At 36.8% G+C, this 6,615-nt stretch overlaps 1 non-coding gene across 1 annotated transcript; it reads left to right on the top strand.

The window, feature by feature from the left end:
• The first annotated feature begins 327 nt into the window (after positions 1-327).
• Positions 328-434, top strand: LOC122085330. The gene has a single exon (XR_006142103.1). It is a non-coding gene; the product is annotated as a small nucleolar RNA R71 (small nucleolar RNA).
• The last annotated feature ends 6,181 nt before the right edge of the window (positions 435-6,615 follow it).

Here is a 6,615-nt window from a genome sequence, read left to right on the forward strand (position 1 = left end):
CATAACATGTTCAAGGGAATGGCACCAAGCACACATCTTAACCAAATTGACTGATGATGGCTCTCTAGGAACAATAGCCTCAATCCTTTTGATTAGGCTATCCAGGTGGGCTTCCTTGGCTACTATCCTATCCACAAAATATCATTTTCCTCCTATGGTTCTTTCACTCTCTTGGGTTGATTCTCACTCACAAGTTTTGTCAACTAAGTCAAGTAAGAATTCCCAAGCCTTTCCTTCATCTATAAAGGATGTGAATCCCCCAGGGCACATAGATTCTATCATTCGTTTAGTTGGGTAATCAATACCCTCATAAATTATTTGACATAAATGCCATGGTGAGGGCATTCTTGGAGTAGATCTTTGAATCTCTCCATAAGTTTGGAAAAGGACTCACTAGGCTTCTACCTAAACTAAAGGATATCACTTCTAAGCTTATTGGTTTTATGAGTTGGAAAAAACTTCTTGAGGAAGACAACTATGAATTTCTCCCATGTTGTTATGGAATTTATGGGTAACTCATACAACCACTTCTTAGCTTAGTCTTTCAATGCAAAAGTGATGAAGCTAAGCTTAACAACATCATCAGTAAGCTGTTGGATCTTATTTAGAACACATACCTCTTCAAATTCCCTTAGACATAGGTATGCATCCTTAGAGGTCAGCCCATGGAAGTGGGGCAACATAGTGATGTACTGACATTTAAGCTCAAAATTATTGTCCTGGGCTTGTGGTAGAACTATGCAGGAAGGTTGGGCTGCTTTAGCAGGGTAGAACCGATCTTTCAGAGATTTAGGTGGAGGGTTTTACTGTTGGTCTAGGTTTCCCATAATGAAAGGTATTGAAGAGAGTACACGTATAAGATCCCTACTTGTTGGATTTCTTCTTTCTAACCAATTCACATTATTACATACCCACCCAGCACTCATGCAACATAACACTATCCATAACTAGAATAAGACAAACCACAAACATAAAAAAGAATGATTTTTTTTTTTTGAAAACTTTTTTCTAATTTTTTTTTTTTTGGATTTTTGACAGCTTATGGCAGGGATCCGGGGTTGCTCAATTCCTGAGGTACTGCTACAGGGCAAAACCTGTCTTCATCATACTGTGAGGCATGACGACCTCCATCGATACAACTATTATTGCAAATTGTTCTTCTCAAAAATTCAATAAATAATGCAAGAAAAAGAAAACAAAGTTAAAAAAAAAAAAAAAAACATAGAACTGTCACCCCGGCAATGACGCCAAAAACTTGTTTGAATTTTAAAAGTAACTGCAAGCGTACAAATTAGTGTAGCTAACGGGTCGAACTCTTTATTTTTAGCTTCTTTTAGTAATGCAAAAGTTTAATGATTGATTATGGTGATCTACTTCTAACTACCGACCTAAAACAAATGCATCTAGAAACGTCCTAACTAACACATCTAGGAAAATTGGAATTGAAATTGCAATAAAAATTAAACGACCTAACCATTCATCATCTAGGAATTTGAATACTCAAACCAGGCAATTAAAAAGCAAATAACTGAAAGTTAAAGTGCTGAAATAAAAAGTGCTGAAAAGTAAATAAATAAAATAAAAAAATAAAAAGCTAAAGAGAGGCACACAAGTAGGTGTAGGCATTATGGACCTCCGCCCGGTTGCGATATGGCATGTAGTGCTTGTACACACGCTAGGGGTCGACCCTAATGAGATGAGATAGTATCCCCTGGTCATCAAATGCCAAGGGGGGATACACGTTATGAGTAAAAGGGAGTCGCCACCTAGAAAGGGTCTAGGACCCATAAATGTCTCCCCCAATCAAGGGAGAGAGACTAATGACTCTGATGGATAAGGCTGGTTTGCACCAAGATTCTGGATAAGTGTCAAGTGATAGACTAGGAAGGTGTTAGGCACCCAGTCTGCCCGACCCTAAGGTCTGTCTCCTTTTGTTTGACCAAAGTTTGTTTGTACCCTACTAACTAGTCCTAAATCTAGGTCACTGAAAACCCTAAACTATGTATCTGAGTATGACATGTAAAAACCCTAAACCAAGTATCTAAATTGTGCTAGTTAGATTATGATGCAAATAATGAAATGATTACGCTAATAAAACAAATTAAAAAAAATTATATTAAACTAACTCAATTAATTGAGCCTAACCTAGATGGATGATTAATGAATTTATGAAATCCTAAATTGAATTAATTAAAATGATTAATCCCAATCCCTTGTAATTTACGAAATAAATTATTGCAATCCTACTTAATCTAATCGGTAAAAAGATTTATAAATTAAATGAGACCTAATTAATTTATAAAAAAAAATGAAATGGATTAATTACATTAAATGAATGCATTATTACTAATCTACCTAATCTAGTATAGGAGGATTAAACTAAATCTAAAGTTTAATTAAATTAATTATGAAACCTAATTGCACTAATTATGTTTACCTTAAGCTAATCTAAGACGAGTTAAACATTTTTCAAAACCCTAGTTAAGATAATGAGAAGATAATCTTTTAACTAAATAAATGCAATGCTAATTATCTTCTAAAATTAAATATGTCTAATGATTATTTTATGCTATACCTATATTATGTTAGAGTCTAAATGTTATATTAATTGAACCCATTAAATAGTTGAAACAACTAATTACGATAAAGAAAAACACTAGTGAAAAATGATATATGAGCTTAAGTAATTAAACTAATCAAAGAAGCTAGATGGAATGGTTAAAGAAAGCTAAACAAGCCAAAAGAAGGGAAAGTTGGATGAATTGGAATACAAGTATACTAATTGCACTATTTTAAACAAGATCTGATATTTTTTATTGCATTTAAAGAAAGAGGGTGAAAAGCCCTAAAAAATAAGAAATTATAACACAAACCCATTCCCCAAATACGTCCTATTGCTACGAGCCGGTTTGAGGGGGGGCCAGCCACGCCCTTGCTAACATACACCCTAGACTACGTCCCATACATTATTTAGAGGGAAATAAAATGAAATCATTTGATTTTAAATTTTAAAATTGGGGGAATCCCAACCCTAAGTTCTAGGACTGGATACATTACAGACCTGAAATCAAACCAAAATAAATAAAAATAAAAAAAAAAAAAACAAAACAAAAGGAGAGGAAATCAAACCAAATGAATAAAAGAAAAATAAAGAACAAAAGGAGGGGAAGATTCCACGTAGAAAACATAAATGAAAAAACAGGTTGTGGGTATTACAAATATGGACTATCTAATCAGCAAATTAAAGAAATAACAAAAAACAAGAAAATAAAAAAAGAAGAAGAAGAAGAAAGGAGGTTCGGTGGCTGCTGGTTAGTAGTTGCAGTAGCAGGGAAGAATGAGAAAGGAGGTTCAATGGTTGCTGGTTATTAGTTGCAGCAGCAGGGAAGAAGAAGAGAAAAAGAAGAAGAAGAAGAAGAAGGTTCGGTGGGACTGATTGGTAGTTATAGCAGCAGGGAAAAAGAAGAGAAGAAGAAGAACAAGGAAAGGAGAAGAAGATGGGAGGTAGATGAATGGTGGCTGCTAAGTTATAAGAGAGGAGGAAGGTTCGGGGGGTTTCAGTAGAAAGAAAAAGGAGGAGAAGATGGATTCAGGTTCGGTTAAGGAAAAAGAAAGGAAGGAGAAGGGGGTGGAGAGGATTCGGCCATGGTAAAAGAGAAAAGAAGAGAAGAAGAAGAAGAAGAAAAAGAGAAAGGAGGTTCGGTGGGACTGGTCAGCAGTTGCAGCAGCAAGGAAACAGAAGAGAAAAAGAAGAATGAGAGAAGGAGAAGAGGTGAGTTGCAGGTTCGGTTAAGGAAAAAGAAAGGAAGGAGAAGGGCGTGGAGAGGGTTCGGCCATGGTAAAAGAGAAAAGAAGAGAAGAAGAAGAAGAAGAAGAAGAAGAATGAGAAAGGAGGTTCAATGGCTATTGGTTATTAGTTGCAGCAGTAGGGAAGAAGAAGAGAAAAAGAAGAAGAAGAAGGTTCAGTGGGACTGATTGATAGTTACAGCAGCAAGGAAACATAAGAGAAAAAGAAGAATGAGAGAAGGAGAAGAGGTGAGTTGCAGGTTTGGTTAAGGAAAAAAGAAAAGAAGGAGAAAGGGGTGGAGAGGGTTCAGCCATGGTAAAAGAGAAAAGAAGAGAAGAAGAAGAAGAAGAAAAAGAAGGAAAGGGTTGCAGGTTTGGAAGAAGAAATGGGAGGTGGCAGCCATAGAGAAGGAAAGGAGAAGAAGAGGAGGGAGAAAGCTAATTTTCTACTACAGGGAAAAGAAGAAAGAAAGGAAGAAAAGATGGGGGAAGAGATTAGGGCTTAAGATCCTAATCTAAGGGTTTATGTCTAAAGAACAAAAATAAATCAAAAATAGATCAAATCAAACCTACTTATTAAGTGAGTATATTAAGCCACAAATGAAACCGATTAATTGAATAAAGATATAACAATAAAAGAAAGCAAAACAAATTAAAATGAAAAATAAAACGAATTAGCAAAAACAATGGATTGGACCCAATGACCCAAATCAAACTATATTGAACCCAATTAAAGCAATATAAACCCAATTGAACCGGAATCAACTAATTCACTTTTAATAAACTATACTAAACCAAATTAAAGCTAATTAAACCTAATTAATCTAAATGAACCAATTAAACCTAAATACACCTAATTGAATCTGAATAAACCAATTTATATCTAATAAATCACATTAAACCGAATTGAAACTAATTAAACCTAATCTATTAAATTTAATAAACTAGTTCTAAATTACAATTGGGAGAAGAAAAATACCTTAAACCCGGCTTTAATCAAGAAACAAGGGGAGATAATCCTTGTGCTTCAAGCCCCAAATCGAACCGAACCGGACTAGATCTCTCGGTTCAAGGAAGGATTAATATGTTAAACTTTTAGACTTAGAGAATATTTGATTTTAGAGGGAAGAACTTAGCCAAAACCTTGATGGGGCCATCCTCTCTCTCAAATTCTCAATTTTTTTCTCATCCTCTTTTGGAAGAGAGGAAGGGCTATACTTATAGCCTTGGGACTTGAGACAATTCTCTCTTATTTCCAATGTGGGACTCAAAAATTAGAGAGAATTGTCCAAAAAGGCTTGTTTTTGGACAAAGGGGTTTGGGCACCATGTGGCACTCCTTGGTTGCTCGGAATGGAATCTGATACCGAACGCTAGAGTCAACTTCCGAGGGTCATATCTTTTAAACCGTTAGTCAAAATTTGACATGTAATATATCGTTAGAAAGCTCAGTCCGAGCACTATCCAATGATGTGAGACACGATTGTAGTCTCAACTAGGAACCTTTACAAAAATATGCATAAAGTAGGGACCCGGATCAGATAATGAAAGAGAGAATCGGGCGTCGATTCGCATAGTTCTCACATCAAAGTGTAATGTCCGACTAGAGGGGACAAATGACAATAATCTATAACATCAAATTCTAATTTTTGAAAACATTTTCTTCTGAAAGTTTATAGGAAAAAAAATGGTCATTTTCTACTTTAAGCTTAAAAATTCTCCAAGTCTAAAATGTCTAACATGTAATTCTTCATATTGTCATCATTGCCGGGGGGTGAAAAAATTCGATGTCTACACCCGTTACTACTTCCATGGCCACCACCTTTGCAACATCTTCCACAGGGGGTGTTCTTCTTTCGGTATCGTTCCATTGTCGGTGCTCTCCAATACATCACCCTCACCAGGCTTGATGTGGCTTATTTAATGAACCGTGCCTGCTAGTTTATGCATGCCCCCTCCAAAGACCATTGGACACTAGTCAAACGGATTCTACGCTATCTCCAAGGTACCAAGGATCATGGGTTGTTCATCTCTAAATTTAGTTCCCTTCAATTACAAGTATTCTCCGATGCTGACTGGGCTGGTGACAGTGCAGATCGTAAATCCACAGGAGGCTATGCCATCTATAAGGGTCCTAATCTGATCTCCTGGGCCTCTAACAAGCGGAAGACAGTTGCACACTCCTCCACCGAGTCTGAGTACAAAGCAGTGGCTGATGCCTGTGCCGAACTCACTTGGCTTTGCTCTCTCTTTGAGGAATTAGGGATCCTTGTTCCCATTGCACCCATTCTTTGGTGTGACAACATTGTGGCCACTTACCTTTCGGTCAATCCGATCTTTCATGCTCGTACTAAGCATGTTGAAATTGACTCCACTTCGTTCGTGATAAAGTCGCCTCCAAGGAACTTCAAGGGTAGTTCATTTCAACACATGACCAGATGGCCGATATCTTTACCAAAGCTCTCAGCTCTACATAGTTCTCCTTTCTATGGTACAAGCTACAGATTCGACCATTCAAATCCCCACCTTGAGGGGGTGTATCAGGACAATTAGCGTCCCACTTGAACTCAACCTCTAGAGTCATACTCACACTCAATAACCTCTCCTACATTGTTGGCATTTTCAGTGAGCACAAACTCTAGTGACTACTTGCAATCCAAGACTACCTCATGAGACAGCAGAGTTGGAATAGGACTCTCACATGTGATAATAGACTTTCTGTCCATTACTCACATATGTTAACAGAGTCCTACCCTATTACTATTAGAGTTTGAGTCTCCCACATATGATCATAGAGTTTGTCTATAATTCAATAACTGTAATCTCTATA

The sequence above is a fragment of the Macadamia integrifolia genome, chromosome 7, assembly GCF_013358625.1.
Source record: "Macadamia integrifolia cultivar HAES 741 chromosome 7, SCU_Mint_v3, whole genome shotgun sequence".
Taxonomy (NCBI): Eukaryota; Viridiplantae; Streptophyta; class Magnoliopsida; order Proteales; family Proteaceae; genus Macadamia; species Macadamia integrifolia.